At 41.8% G+C, this 16,993-nt stretch overlaps 1 long non-coding RNA gene across 1 annotated transcript in view; it reads right to left on the bottom strand.

The window, feature by feature from the left end:
• Positions 1-1,476: 1,476 nt before the first annotated feature.
• The window catches only part of LOC123383432, a 29,288-nt gene continuing 13,771 nt past the window's right edge, over positions 1,477-16,993 (bottom strand). The window contains exon 3 of the long non-coding RNA XR_006593152.1: positions 1,477-9,778. This is a non-coding gene — a long non-coding RNA (uncharacterized LOC123383432). The remainder of the gene's footprint in view (positions 9,779-16,993) is intronic.

The raw sequence follows: 16,993 nt of genomic DNA, 5'->3' as shown, positions 1-16,993 counted from the left end.
TAGGACGCTAGTCCCTCCCATTTAGTCCTCTGAAGATTACATTTAGTACTCTGAGGGTTCATCTGATGTGGAGACCCAGACCCACACCCACAGGAGAAAAAGTACAGAAGGAGTTATCAAAGACAAGCACAAGACTGGAACCTGATCTCAACATCTAATTTTCCTGACTTAGTCACATGTTTTTCATACATTTTTCACATGATGGTCAGCTCCCCCCCCCCGTTCCTCTTATACCTGATATACCAGTATGACCCAAATCGATCCTCTCTCTTCTGTCCACAGAAATATGCCCAGTGAAGTTCCTCCTGAACCAGTGGTGGAGGAAACGTTCCCAATTATGATAAACATTCAAAAGCATTTAGTAAGGAAAATAACAAAACTATAACTGAGTAAATTGTAAAGGTCTAATTAGCTGTATTAAATAATTAATGGATTAGGTACCAGTACATCAAGCAAATAGAGGGGTGCTCCTATGAGATGTACAAAATGGAAGGTTTTAATACAAGGAAGGTGGGACAGGAAAGTGATTAGTAAGAGAAAAGGATTGTTACTGCAAGGTGACTTTTCTTTAGAGGAGAAAAGCAAGGGGATTAAGTGTCCTTACAAAAGAGGCCCCTACACCATCAATCCACTAGGCACATGAAGGAAGGCAAGGCCCAACAATTAGCGACTGTTGAACTCTGACTTCTGTTTGGACAGTAACACATTGGACATAATATTCTTTCGTGGGCAATAGTAGCCATTACCAGCATTCCTCATTGACTGGATAAGATTACATTTCTGGGGGAGGTTGATGTAAAAGACACGAGGATCAAAGAGGAACTCTTAAACCCTGTGTGGCTAACATTGCCATTAATCTATGGGGTAGAGATTTACTTCAACAATGGGATGCATATATTAATATCCCACGTGTATCTACTCAAAATAAAAATATGATGTGTGCCATGGGATATGACTCACTGAAGGGATTACATAAAAATCAGCAAGGTTCACTGAAGCATTACTTACAATAGTTAAGATATGGAAACAATTTCACTGTCCATCAATGGATAAATGGATAAGGAAGATTTGATATATGCAATGGAATATTTTTCAGCTATAAAAAAGAATAAGATCTTGTCATTTGTAACATCATGGATGGATATCAAGGGCAAAATGCTAAATGAAATAAGTCAGACAAAGAAAGATAAACAGCATATGACCTCACATGTGGAATTTAAAAGAAAAAAAAGGAAGCTGAAAAAAGACCTCATGTATTTAGAGAACACATTGGTGGTTGCTTTAGGCAGTGGCCAAGAAGTGGGCAAAAATGGGAAAGAGGTCAAGAGGTACAAACTTCCTCTTATGAAATAAGTAAGTCATGAGGATGTCATGTACAGCATGGTCCTATCGTTAATAGTGTATTGTGTATGTGAAAGTTGCTAAGAGAGTGCATCTTGAAAGTTTTCATCACACACACAAAAATCTGTAGCTATGTAAAGTGATGGATGTAAGATAGATTTATTGTGGTGATTTTTTCATAATACAAATATAAATGTCAAATTACTATGTTGCACACACAAACGAACAGTTTTAGGGGATGGAGTGTTTCCTCTTCTTCACCATAATCAGGTAACTCATCTACAAATAAATGGTACTAAAGCTAACCCAGCATATAATATGTGTACATTTCCTTCCTTGTTGCACCAAATCCCAGTGATGTCTATGAGTTGTTCATGGTTAAGTCATCTCTTTTGCTATGAAGAGACCGCAGGAGTGACCCCACACATATTTGCTGAAGTTTCACAATATTACATGTTGGATATGTTTTATTGGTTTGTTCACTTCTCCTCACAATAGCTGTGTAAGGTAAATTTCAATTGCCCACTTTGCAGAAGACCCACTGCAGGGTCATACACATCTACACAGAGGCATCTTTTTCATTTTCTACAGTTTATCTTTTCCCAATTAAAAGACATTATTTTAGATAACAAGACAAAAATTTTCTTAAAACCGGTTGAAACAATGACAAAATTGTGACCCCAATGCTCTGAAAAATTTCTATGTGTATAAAAAGAATGAAAGAACATATACATAGTTTCATTTCCTACTTACACCTACATCTATGTCTCACATAATTAAGTGTATATTAGATGTCTACTGTGTGCCGGGCACTGTCCATCCAATTCAACCACTAGTATCCACATCTTATTTCTCTTGATACCTCGACTGGATTACTCAAAACGCCCCCAGAAACAGGATGGATGTTAGTGCCCACCTCATGGGGTGGTGAGATATTACCTCAAGTGGACTCCATCCCATGAAAGTTTAGTCTAAGCTTGACCATGACTCCTGGAAACCTGGGTGACTGCACAGGAAATAATGCAGTTGTGGGTGTAGGTTGAAAGTTGAAAGTTACTAAACTGTTTCATATTAGTGACCGATTTCCTAGAGACCACCTGTAAAATTTTCTGAAGGATATTTTACTCCCTAGGTTCAGTACATTGCCAATGATATCTAAAAACCTCTATGGAAACCTAGTCAAATGAATATGATGGTATTTTTAATGTGCCAACGTGGGAAGACCATAGTGTTCATATATTTGTTCAAGCATTGTTCTGGGTATTTCTGTAAGATGCCTTTGAGTAAGATTTACATTTGAATGGGTACACTTCAGTAAAGCAATTAATCCTCCATTAATGTGATTGGACCTCAAATGATAAATTGAAGTCCTGAATTGAACAAAGGGTTGATCTCCCTTGAGTCAAAGGGAATTCTGCCCAAAGACTGCCTTTGACTTCACATCAGCACCTGTTGTTCCCCAGCAGACAATATTCAGATTCCAACTCTAACTCTTTCCTGAGTCTCCAACTTGTCAAAGTTTCCTATCAGATTCTGCCTAGCCTCCACTTCCTCTTGACTCAATTCCTTAATATAAATTTCTATCTATATATCAGCATCTCATTGGTTCTGTTCCTCCAGTAACCTCTGACTACTATAGGTGCTAATAGTCAAGTATCCTGTCTGTCCTTGAGTAATGTGTGCTTTCAACCAAAGATATTCCCCGGCAACATTTGGATATTAACAGTTAAGTGAAAATATAATGCCTAGAAATAGTAATAAAAACAGTCATTGACAAGAACATCAAAAAGTATGAATTACATAGGCATACCCTATGTAAAACATGGAGGCCCACAGATGTGCAAGACCTGTACTCAACACTGCTAAACATTGCTGAGAGAAATTAAACAGTGGCCTAAATAAATGGAGGGACATGTCCTCTTGAGGGGTCAGAAGACTCAGTATTGTTAAGATGTCTATTCCCTCAAACTGATGTATAGATTCCATACAATACCATGGAGATGGGTTAAGATGGTGGAAGAGGAGGGCAACCCTAAGCTTCCCTCGTCCCTTGAATACAGCTAGATAAATATCAAATAATTCTGAACACCCAAGAAATCAATCTGAGGATTGAGAGAACAAACCTGCACATCTACAAGTAGAAAAACAACGACCCTGGGGACGGCAGGAACCGTGGAGAGTTGGTTTGGGGGAGAAATGAGCCATCGGTGCTGTAGAGGGGAGGGAGCCCTGATCACAGAGAGAGGATTGAGAGAGTAATAAAAAATGTGTAAACATGCATAGGGGATTGCACAAGAAAACTCTTCCCTAAAGCCATTAACTGGGTGGAGGAGAGGGGTTAAATACCGCACATTTTTAAGTAAGCAACAGAGCACCAAGTCTTAAGATTTAGAGGTCTGTGCCATCAACAGGGTCACACCTGGTGGGTTTAGTGGTATCCCAGTGGAGAAGGAAGGTGAGGACCCAGGAGTGGGCAGCATGGTCTGAGAATGCCCTGGGTCACACTGGGAGAAACTGTACCAATCTTGGAGTGCATTTAGGAAGGGGGCACTGCCTCTCTGGAGACAAAAGAACCTATGGGTGCCATTAACCTGTGTGATTCATCAGCATAAGAACAAAGATGCCTGGTGAGGGCAGTGAGCCTTGGTGCCATCTTTCTGCTATGCTTTACCACAAACTCCAAGCCCTGCAGGGTCACCCAGCTATTTTCTGGGACAAACCAACACTCAGCCACAGCATAGCAAGACCCTCTCCTAGAGTATCAGTGCAGGTCTATGCCATGGGGGTCTCTGAAGTTTGGAGTTTTGAGACCCAACTGTGCCTGAGATAAAACATGAGAGTACTGTGTTGCCTGGCAGACAGACAGCTGAAATAAAGACAAGCTTAAGGCAGGGATATGACAGCAGCCAGGGACACAAGAGGGGTGATTGTTTGATCTTATGTTCAGGCTTTCTATGGAGTGGCAGGCCTGAGCGCCCTGCTTCAGAGACAAGAGAGCAGGGCAACACCATTTCCCCCCCTCCACACCCATCAACACTGACTTACTTCAGTGAGCAAACAGTGCCACCAGGTGAAGGCCAGAGTCGCTCCCTGCAAGTGCATCTCCATTAGGGCAAGTCCCGCCTAAGAATCAACACAACAGGCCCCACCCCTAGAAGTCCAACACAAGCCCCTCACATACACCAACTCTACTGGTGAATCATAGAGTGCTTCAAAGCTTGAACTCTATGGGAAGCATGATCTAGATTCCTTTGGGTTTTATTTACAAATTTTTTGAGTATAGGAAAAGCAATTACTTATTTTTAATGATTTATTTCATTATTAATTGATTGATTGATTGATTGATTTGAATCAAACTTCTCTAAGAAGGAGAAAAACCCACACCAAGGATCTACAATCAGGTTTTTTTTTTTAAATTGACCTCAAAATCACAAGATGGAGGAATTAACCCCAAGAGAGAGAACAGGCATTTAATCAATTCACATTAAGATGCCTGAAAGGGAATTTCAAACAAAAATTATAAGGATAGTAGCTGGGCTTGAAAAAAGCATAGAGAATCCCATAGAGAATCCCTTACTGAAGAGATAAAAGAACTAAAAACTAGTCAGGTTGAAATAAAAAATGCTATAACCAAGATGCAAACCTGAATGAATGCCATGACAACGAAGGATGCACAAAGCAGAGGAGTGAATCAGTGATGTAGAAGATAAAATTATGAAAATAATGAAGCTGAAAAGAAGAGGGAAAGGGAAGTATTGGATGGTGACTGCAGACTTAGGGAAATCAGCAAATCTTTAAGACAGCTCAAAAGCTGTTGCAGGGAGTATGGCCAGAATCGCAAAAGATGAGTGTGCAAACAAAATTCAGTTAAGTGAAGGTCCTCATTCTTGAGTCTGAATGAGGCCCTGACTCCAGAATGAAGCTTCTTTTTATTAGGATAATTGCTAAAGACTATGTGCATAAAGTCAGCTAAGCAAGTGTGTTAATCAATCTAATGGTTTAGCTTTTCAAGGTTGAATTTCGAGTTAATTGGTTTCTATAAGACTAAGGAAGGCTCAGGTGTGAGGGAGGATCCATCCCTGGACAATGTTAATGGCTCTAGGCATTCCTTATGAGCAGCAGCCATGTTCAGCTGTGTAAACATGTCCTAAGGCCTTGCACCTTCTCCAGCCCTTCCCTTTTGAAGTCTTTTCCCTTGATGCTTCTCTCCTGCATCTCCCACCAAAAGCCAATGCTCAAGAGACAAGTGATGGTGAGAAAAGAAAAGTTGCCCTATTCAGGAAGCCAGCAACCTGGGAAAATGGCAGAATAACTTTGCAAAGACCATCTTCCCTGTCCAGGAAAAGCAGAAGGTTTTTTAAGGGGAAGGTGCGGGGAAATGGTGAGGGGTATATGCAGAAGAAGCTGGTGCTCAGCAGTTAATCATTTGTGCTTGAAAGGCTTCCACATTCCTCTGAAGCAATTAGTCAAGGCACTCAGGTATCTCTTATTGAGGACACCATGGTCAGTGCACTAAGTATGTATGTAAGTATGTTACAATTATGTATAAGTATGTCATAAGTATGTTTAAAAAGTTCCATTTGTTGTTGACCCTAACTTTCATCATAATCATTGATTTATCTCTTTCCTCATCACTGTCAGCTGTTGTGTAGTGTGGACTGTACAGAAGTTCCCTATCAGAGAACAGGGTGTTCACCCTCCATTTCTCCAACCTTGTAGAGGCTGCTCAGACCTTCTTTTCCTATCATTCCCTGTCCATGACACAAGACATAGCTGCCCAGATCCAGCTCTGACACCCCCATCCTCTCTGAGTCACCTACCCATGTCTAACCTGTACCACCCTTGGAATACCTGCCACTGATTGTCAAGGTGCACTACTGCCACCAGGTGTTCAAAGTCTGCAGGCTCTGGAATAAAGAACTCTATAATCCTTTCCAAAAACTGCAGAAAAAATTTTGACACAATAGAGCATCAGTTCTTGATAAAAACCCTTAAGAAAGTAGGGGTAAGAGGGAACATACCTCGACATCATAAAAGCCACATATGAAAGGCTCACAGTTAATATCCTCCTCAATGGGGAAAATGGAGTGTATGTTTTAACAATTTTCCTTTACACCTACAAGGGTTTTTTTTTTCTTTTTCAGAAAAAATTAAAATTCTCTTGTTTACGTACAAAACCTGGGTTTAGGGGATATTATTGTTACGTTTTTACTCCTTGCAGACACTTCTTAGAAGGGAAGTTTAATGATGGTGGTACTTTGGTGCCATCTTATGACAAAAGCCTGAACTGCTGTTGAACATCACAGGAAAGATAAGAGGGAGGGACTATGACTCAAACCTACCAGAGCTTCTGAAAGTCAGAATGGAAAGAGGGTAATTTATTGGGTACAGCATATTGAGGGCCCCCCACTAAGTATTTCATAAAAAAATGGAATCATACTATATGTGGCCCTTTGCATACTTAGTTTTTTTTTTCTTAGTAAAACATTAGCGACATTTATTACACATGCCTATAAAGACCAACTTCTGTCTCCATCTGTATAATCGATTGCTTTTCAGCAATCAGGCACCTGTAAGATGGGCCTCAAAAGCTACTGCACAACGTGTAGTTGCTGATGGAATGCAATTCTACTTGCTAAATTTCTTTGCCCATGATGAGTCAAAGTAGCTTCTCATCAATAGTGTTTTATATATTCATGTCAAATAAAAGATAATGGAACTGTTAATAAATGAATAAATGCCTGAGTATAATAAGCCAGATAAAAATAAAATGCAACGATTGACACAAAGTTACAGACAATCAAAACTAATCTATTGACAAAAAAACTAAATAGTTGCTTGGGGACATGGCATGCTGAGGGAAACTGTGGTCCATGAGTACTGAACTTAAAACGTCATGTACCAGGAATATAATCATACTGACATTTAACAACTTCTGATTTGTATAAGGGAAAATTCTGGGTATCATGATAGCAGGGAAGACACGTTGGTAATTATTATTATAAAAATTCCAAAGTCTTGTAAGTGACACTTTTAACTCACACTACAAAAATTTTAGGCCCTTAATTTTTTTCTTTGTAGTATGGGTAAAACCAAGCAAACCAGGAAAGAATCTGTGTTAAGATCTCAAGTTGCTACGAACCCTTCTAAATGCCTATTTTCACATCGTTCTGAGGAAACATAGAATTCATTAATTATTATTTATGCAATCAGAAAAAAATATATTTATTGCAAGTGCATGTTAACGATCAAGTCATTTTTAGGTGCACAATTTGTCCCTTTCAGACAAATGAGGAATTCTCTAAGATGGGCCTCAAGATTTACTAACACACCTGTTGGTGGATTGAAATTCCACCTGCTAAATTTCTCCTCCCATGACATGGTTTAAGTAGTTTCTCTGCTTTTAGGTTAGTTTTTGAACCTTACAAGAGCTATTCCACAACATGCTTTTGTTCAGGTCTATGAACTCACTTGTGCCAGGCATCATATCCCACCAGGAATGTGAAATGTTAGTGTCTCCTGAGGACTGTTGTCCTTGAATATGGGGTAGAGGTTTCAGCAGCCACCAGGACTCAGATCCTCATAACCTGTCTCCTTCCGGCACCTGATAAGAGCGTGGCCAATGGAATGAAGTTCTGAAGAGGGAGAGACAGATCCAGCTATCGCTATGATTTGCAAGAGTAACTATGTGCCCAGCAGCATACTAGGCACTAGTCTAGTGACACTGACATTGATACTGATGCAGTCAAGCTGAGTCCAAGAACCCAGGGAACGGTACCACAGGACCAGCCAAGAGGGTCCTTGGCTTCAAAAGTGGTAGAAATCAAACGTTAGCTGGAGAAAGTGCTAACAGAGTTTATCAAATAGCATGAATGACAGAAAATAGCAGAGTGCCTGGGGGAGACTCAGAAAGGAAAGGAGAATGAGTCTTGTCATTGCTTTGGGCTAGGAGTTTGTATTTAAAAAGGGTTTAGGGTACACATTCCAGGGGAATCCATGGTAGTGTCCAATCAAAGGCAAGCGTCAGGTGAACAATAGGTGTTATTTCATAAATTACCAAAGGTAGGGGTATTGATGCCATCGTCAGCTGAGGTTTGTTTGAAGCCAATGTCCTGGAACATGTTTTGGATCTGGCTCTTCTTAGGTGTTATCAGGTGTCTGGGGCCTTTGACAAATCTCAGAGAATAATTAACTTTCTTGCTTCCCCGTTGAAGTGAGAACATAGCTCTTTGTCTTATTCAGAGGCCAAATGTGGAGCCTGGCAGGCTAAATGGGGCCTGGTAGAAAAATCACTTGTAAAATGGAGCCCCTTCAGCTTCCCTACTTCACAACAAGTGGGCTGTGATCATAACAACTACATGTTACAATGAACTTGTCACCGGGCCTTTTTCTTCTATCCCCTAACAACAAAGAAGAAAAGGAGTAACAAGTGGCCTGAAATCATACAGGCATTCATGATCCTGCAGTAATCACAGGGCCAGGGACTTGGTCATGTGTATCACCGAGTGTTCTCGGCGACCCTGTGGGTGAAGCATTCACACCCCCATTCTGCAGAAGGGAAGCCAGGTGCATAGTCATTATCTGCCTTCCCTCCCGCACCCCTGCCTTCACAGGACAGTAGCTCCAGGACACCCCTGGAGCAGGACCCACACTCACTGGACCCAGACCAGACCCCAACAGGTTTACCCATGAGACACTCTGGGTGCCGAGCTCCAAAGAAGGAAAGAGGAGACTTGGACCTGGATTCCTTTGTCTCCCCAGACTCTGGGACAGATCAGCTCCACTGAGGGGACCCACACCTTCAGCTAAGCTCCAAACACTTGAAGGCCCCTCTTCTTCCCAATCCGTCTCTGTATTGAAAAGTCATCATGGTTGTCACAACAGAGTCACGTTTCTATGGCAACCATGAAGTGAATGCCGGTCTTCCACACTTGAAATGCTTCCCATCTTGCAGCCATTGGTTCCTGGGTCTTGAGAAGCCGCATCCTCTCAGCCACCCAACACTACAGCTTTAGACAGCTGCATGAACAGCTCTGCCCTGGGACGTAAAAATCCAAGACTTTCCAAGGCATGTTTGAAATAATCCTGTATCCATCCACCCATTCATTCAGTTAACAGGCACTATGACCAAATTCTACACCACCCCTTGGTTAAGGTTTAGGTTTCGCCAAAATAGAAATAAAGACCAAGCATCTGAATAGGGTGGTGTGGTAAATTCAGATGTTAAATCTGAAAAGATATGGTTCTTTCCCATGAAAGAACCTTAATTCCAACCTTCCAAGTTTTTATAATTGATCATTTAAAATTATGCTTTAGGTGGGCCTGGGTGGCTGCATGGGTTAAGTGTCCAAGTGTCCAACTCTTTATCTCATCTCAGGTGTTGACCTCTGGGTTGTGAGTTCAAGACCAGCACTGGGGTTTGCCCTGGATGTGAAGCCTAGTCAAAAAAATAAATAAATAAATAAATAAATAAATAAATAAATAAATAAATGCTTTAAAGCCCTGCACCCCTCTCCACATCTTTAACGGCTGTCCTCTTTACTTATATTCTCACCTTTGCACAGAAATACTTCTCCTGGATACTAAATTCACATATCCCTGTGCCTCCCCTCCTACTCAGTCTTCATCCATCATCTAAGAAGACCGTATTTCCCCATGCTTCAGTGGAAAATACAATTTCCAGCTCAACAACTTTTTTGTCACATGTACAGATCAGAAATGTTGAAATGATTGTTCAAATGAAGACAGACAGGAGTTTAGAAAAAAAAAAAAAAAAGAATTCCTTACCCCAGAACAGAATGTAATTGCTTGAAAATAGTTAAGGAGCACATTGGAACAAGATGAGTTACATAAAAGCTAGAATTTTAAAATACCTCCCATAGAGTCAGAGTCACATAACTGGAAGGCTGTGCCTTAGACAATGGGCTTTCAAATGAAGCTCACATTTTCTATGACATATCTCATGCTTTTGCTTCACTGAAAAGGGTTCTGTAAATATTTTTCATTCAGTTTAGCAATAATTATTATTTTTTTTATCGTCACTCTAGGAATAGCTGTCTTATGTGTCTGCTGTTGTATGCTTGTTTGTTTCTCAAGGGATTCGCATGTATGGAATAGAATCATGTGAAATTATAATGTTCCCAACTCTGACATGGTTAAATATATTATCTAAATGCATTTTCTAGGGATGTCTGGGTGGCTTAGTTGGTTAAGCATCCAACTTCAGCTCGGGTCACGATCTCACAGCTCGTGAGTTTGAGTCCCGCATTGGGCTCTGTGCTGACAGCTTGGATCCTGGGGCCTGCTTCTGATTCTGTGTCTCCCTCTCTCTCTGCCCCTCCCTTGCTGCCCCTGCCCTGCTCACAATCTTCCCCCCTCTCTCTCTTGAAAATAAATAACCATTTAAAATTTAAAAAAAATGTAAGTGCATTTTCTAATATACCATATTTAGACAACACAATGATGGTGATATATAATGGTGGGTATACAGAACTCTTGGGGTTTTCTGTTTATTTAAAATTCATTTTATGCATCATAAAAACCATGATGCTAGACTTTCTTGTGGTATGTGCCCATGAAAAAGAAAATCTACCAAACACTATGCATGAATCGAAATATATAAATAAATATAAATGTAAAAAAATGTTTGAATTAATAAAAATTCATGATAAGAGACAAACTGTCTTTATCAAATAATTCCAAATGTACACACCATGCCTCTATGAAGAGAACCTTATTTCCACCTCTCACACTAGAGCCCAGGGCTGACTTTGTTTCATTTCTAAAAAGTAGAGTAGATGAATGGGTGATAGTTACTGTACATTGGAAAAAGTAGACAAACACCACCTTAATCCTGCGATGAGAGTCAATAGCTCCAGTGATCCAGTGAGGTCTCATGGCTATCATGCCCTCCCATCCTCCCAGAGGTGAGGTGACGAGAAGGGCACCTCAACCTTTTTTCTTTCTCAGAACCCTCGGGAGAAAAGTAACAGGCTATGCACGCACTCCTCAACACACAGGGTCATGACAGCATTCTGGCAGTTCCACAAACACTTCACCAGAGTTACCATATGACACAGCAATCCCACTCCTAGGTACACAGTCAGGAGAAAGGGCCACATATGTCTGCATAAAAACTTGTATACAAATGTACATAGCACCAGCTTGAATGTATACTAATTAATAAAAGAATAAAGACAATTTGGTACATTATTTGACAAAAAAAGAAAGGAAGTACTTATATGTGTGACAGTATGGATGAAACTTGAAAAATGTTGAACTCGATGAAAGGAGCCAAAAATGCAAAAGACCACATATTGCATGATTTCACTTATATAAAATGTCCAGGGAGAGTTCACCAATATGCTGTACCCAACACTTTCCATCCTGATTCTAGAAAGCTCTGTCTGGTGAGTTTATGTCACAGACTCTCCTTCCCATTTTCCTGTTCCATATTGTCCAAGCAGCAATTCAGGTTTTTGTCACCAGACGGCACCAAAGCATCGCCATATTGTTCAAGCGGCTGTTCAAGATTTTGTCGCCAGATGGCACCAAAAGATCACCATATTGTCCAAGCGGCTGTTCCGGTTTTTGTCACCAGATGGCACCAAAGGATCACCATATTGTTCAAGCAGCTGTTCAGGTTTTTGTCAGCAGATGGCACTGAAGTGTCATCATCATTAAACTCCGCTCCCAAAAATTTTCTGCAAGGAGAAGAAGGAGGAAGAGGAGGAGGAGAAGGAGGAGGAGGAGGAGGGAAGAGGAGGCAGAGAAGGAGGAGAAGGGAGGGGGAGGTTGGAGGGGGTGGACGGAGGAGAAAAGAACCAAACAAACTCCCTTAAAATCCAAGATTTGTATATATACAAATTGATCCTAACACTGGCTGAAGGAACTGTTAGGTGTAAAAAGGATTGTGAAAACATACACTCTAGGGCCTGCAAATGATGAAACACCAGGTGGCAGTGGTGTGCCTTGGCATTGAGTGGCAGGTTTGTGAAGGCAGTACATGTCAGAACAGGGGATAAGTGAGCTGAAACTGGATGGGCCATCAGAGAGGAATCTGGGCAGCTGTGTCCTGTATGATGCAGAAAGGATGACAGATGGTGTGTGAGGAGGTGTGGGCAGCTTACACAAGGGTTGGGTGATCAAGAATGAATGCTTTGTTCTCTGGTAGACACCCTCAGAACAGTCTACACTGCACATTAGCTGACAGTGGTGAGAGGATAGAGAAATCAATGAGCATGATGCAGTTTGGGGTCAATAGCAAATGGAACTGCTTTAATATACATATGAAGTTCCAAGCAGACTTGGTATCGTGGTAAGCAAACCTTTTCATGATTGTTTTTATAGTCTTTTCAGCATGTACTTCTTTCAATTAAAAGAGAACAATAAAAATGGAGATAAATGTCATGGCACCTGGTGGTGAGATCCAGGATGACAGCTCTTAGAGTCTCAGACCAAGGGTACATGGCAAGGAAGAGGGAGGATGGAGGTTGGGAGGCTGACTTCATGGAATCAGCCAGCTTTTTGGATTTTCCCTTAATTGGAATAATCATCTGTATATATCACTTTCCTGGAATATAAACACTATTTCTGGGATATCTAAACCTGAGATTGGAAGTCCAGCTCCAGGCTTACCTGAGACTAAAGCTGCAACTGTGAGTGTGTAGTGAGGTAGTAGAGCTGGAGGAGGACATGCAAACACACACACACACCGTGTCAATACAAAAGGCACATCACATTAATATGAGAAAGGCTAAGAACCATGATACTTTCAATAGATGCAGAAAAAAAAAAACATTTGACAAAGTACAACATCCATTCATGATTAAAAAAACCAAAAACCAAAAAACAAGAAAGGAGTGTTAAAGGAACATGCCTCAACCTAATAAAGGCCATATATGAAAAACCCACAGTCCACATCATCCTCAATGGTGAAAAACTGAGAGACTTTCCTCTATGGTCAGGAACAAGACAGGGATGTCCACTATCATCATTGTTATTTAACATAGTATGGGAATCCTAGCCACAGCAATCAGACAACAAAAAGAAATAAAAGGTATCCAAATTGGCAAGGAAGAGGTCAAACTTTCAGCATTTGCAGGTGACATGATACTCTTTATAGAAAACCTGAAAGACTCCACAAAAGATTGCTAGAACTGATACACAGATTCAGTAAAGTCATAGGACACAAAATCAATGTACAGAAATCTGTGGATGGAGCTATAGTGCATTATGCTAAGTGAAATAAGAGACAGATACCATATGATTTCATTCATATGTGGAATTAAAGAAGAAAAGTAGATGGGGACCCCTGGGTGGCTCAGTCAGTGAAGCATTGAACTCTTGATTTTGGCTCAGGTCGTGATCTCATGGTTCATGGGATCAAGCCCCGTGTGGGGCTTTGTGCTGACACCATGGAGCTCGTCTGGGATTCTCTCTATCCTCTCTCTGACCCTCCCCCCACTCATGCACTGTCTTTCCCAAAATAAATACACATTTTTTTTTAAAGAAAAAAAGGATGAACATAGGGGAAGAGAAACAAAAGTGAGAGGGAAGCAAACCATAATAGACAGCTAACTTTAGAGAAAAAACAGGGTTGGTGGAGGGAGGTGGGTGGTGGATGGGCCAAATGAGTGATGGGTATTAAGGAGAGCACTGGTTGTGATGAGATTTGAGTGTTATATGCAAATGTTGAGTCACTAAATTCTACGCCTAAAACTAATTTTTTCGTATGTGTTAAGTAACTAGAATTTAAATAAAAACTTGAAATCAAACAAGAAAGAAATCTGTTGCATTTGTATACACCAATAGTGAAGCAACAGAGAGAGAAATCAAGAAATCTATTACATATATAGAATTACGCCCCAAATAATAAGATACCTAGAAATTAACCTAAGGAAAGAGGTACTCTGAAAGCTACAAACACTGATGAAAGAATTTAAGGATGACACAAAGAAGTGGAAAAACATTCCATGCTCATGGATTGGAAGAACAAATATTATTAAAATGTCTATACTACCTAAAGCAATCTACACTGGTGGTCCCCCACTCCCGCGAAGTCACCATATTGATGCCGAACTTAGTGTGGACACCTGATGGGCATAGCGCACTACAGCCCAGAACTCCTGGGCTCAAGCGATCCTCCTGCCTAAGCCACCTGGGTGGCTGGGACTACAGGCACGTGCCACCGTGCCCGGCACCAGGATTTTGTTTTGTATTAACCCAAACCTCTAACCCTGATTATATTCAAGGCCCCCTTTCCCTCACGTCCATGAGTTAATGTTCACAGATTCATTGTCTCTTTGAGCACGTCCAGCACCATGTTTGTAAGCCTTCTGATCCTAATAAAAATGGGACAAGGACCCTTATTCATGGCTCTTGTCTTTTCCTGGATATTAGCCATCTCTCGCTTTTAATCCTGTGTCCCACTTTCTTGCTAGACAAGAAAGAACTTTAGACTTGGAGTCTACAACAGATGGTGACCCTGATGTGATAGAAGGAAAGGGGACTATGGGCCAACGTGGACAAGGAGCCAAAGTGATAAGGCGGTGCCACACAAGGACTGCAGGATGCCGTGGAATGATTAAGGAGCTCCAAGAAAGGGAGAGGAAAAAAAAAAAAAACGCATCAGGTACAGTCTCTGCCTGAAGAGGTAAGGGATAAAGCAAAACTATATTAGGATTCACTGCCATGGAACTTTTTGAGAGATCTCCCATGGGAAACTCCCCAGCCCCTGAACAAAAGCCCTATATTCGAATTCTTCAGTCACTAGGAGAGACAGCAGGAATGACTCTAAATTATAAGGCTCTCTTTAAATTATTTCTGACTGTCCAACAGAATTGCCGTTGGCTTCCAGAACAAGGAACTTGTGATCTTGACGTGAGGGAATGAGCAGGGAAAACATTAAAGGCCAGGCATTCTGAAGGGACTAATGTCCCCCCACCCCCACCCCCCAGGTAATCCTCACCTGATCCATCGTCTGCACGGCCCTTCTCCCACTGAGCTCGGAAGATGTAGGTGAAAACATAGAGTTATCTAAAAAGGAGGAAAAACCTCCCCCCCCCCCCCCCCGCAATCAGGCTGTGCCTCTGGCATCTCTACAGCAAAAAGATACTCCCCCTCCCCCCCAAAGGGTGGGACGATATCGAGCCTCAAAACACCTCATCAACCTGCTCTGATAAGGCCCTTTCCCCAATGCAAAAGTGCCTTAAAGAAGCCCATAAGGCCGGTGAATTCCACCTGCTTCCCGTTGTCAGGCAAAATGGACAATATGTCCATGAAAGCCTGCCCTTCCAAGTAAAAGAATTACAGAAGGCAGTTCAACTCTACCGCCTTCATAGCCCTTTTACGATCGGGATTTTGGAAACTGTTTGCCTTATTCCATGTGTGCCTGGGACTGGAACTCTCTCCTGACCCCGGCCCAATATGCTGTCTTTGCTCAGGAATTTCATCACTCGTGTTATGCAGAACCTCGATGCTGCTATTCCAGTGACTTTTGAACAATTGTCTGACACAGGGCAATATGTCCAACTGAAAGGGCGGGCCTACGCCAGCCGACTCCATCTTGTTCTGTGTCCTTCACCTTGACCACACCTCCTCCCCTTGAGTAAACCCTCCCTCACCTGCCGGACCCTTCCCCAGGACCCCTCCCCAGCCAATCGGCTGAGGCCATAGCCATTACCTCACCAACTGCCCCCAGGCCCCAATAAAACCTTTGTCCTTTTGAAACTCGCTCTCTTTCCCTGGTATCTCACCTCTGCGTCGGTGCAGGTAGGGGGTTGAGCTTGAGCTAGCTTGAATAAAGGCTCTTTGCTTTTGCATTGGACTCGGCTCCCTAGTGGTCTTTGGGGATCACGAATTCTGGGCATAACACAACCAAGGCAGCAAGCTCAACTCCTGATCATCGTCAGGGAGCAATGCACTGATGTAGTGTGACGGGATTTCATAAAATCCCCCTTTCAGGAAAATCATCATGGTCCTTTACTAATATCCGACAAGGGGCCACTGAAAACTATATGGCTTTTATCAATCACCTCCAAGAAGCTATTCAAAGACAGCTTGATAATATGGAAGCAACCGAATCAATGTTTGTTTCCCTGGCTGTTGAAAATGCTAATGAGGATTGCAAAAGAGTTCTTAAGCATATCAAACCCAATGCAAGTAGCCCTGCAGCCACTATCAGTGAATATGTTAAAGCCTGTCAAACTGTGGGAACAGAATCCCACAAACAATGCTACTTGCCTTGGCCCTCAAACAATCTAACCCAACCTGTTTTGGCTGTGGAAAAGTGGGACACTTAAAAAAGGATTGCCCCTTTATAAACACTCCCCAAACCTCCCTCTTGCCGGGATTGTGCCCTCGATGCAAGAAAGGGAATCATTGGGCAAATAACTGTAGATCTAAATTTGATAAAGACAGTCGCCCCCTCAGTTTGGGAAACTCCCAAACGTGTGCCCCCCTCCACACCCAGGACAACAAAGGGAGGGGATGGCTCCTTTCTGCCCACAAGAAAAGTCACCCTCCCCCACCCAAGGCCTGGGCTACTCAAACCCATGGGGTCCCTATGTGCTGCCACCAAAGGAAGCACAGGATTAGATTTAGAATCCCAGGAGACCATCACACTTAATCAGTTTGGGCATGTATACCTCAT

This window comes from Felis catus, chromosome X (genome assembly GCF_018350175.1).
Source record: "Felis catus isolate Fca126 chromosome X, F.catus_Fca126_mat1.0, whole genome shotgun sequence".
NCBI classification, from domain to species: domain Eukaryota; kingdom Metazoa; phylum Chordata; class Mammalia; order Carnivora; family Felidae; genus Felis; species Felis catus.
Note: the sequence above shows the minus strand (reverse complement) of the source record. Positions and strands in the feature narration are given on the sequence as shown.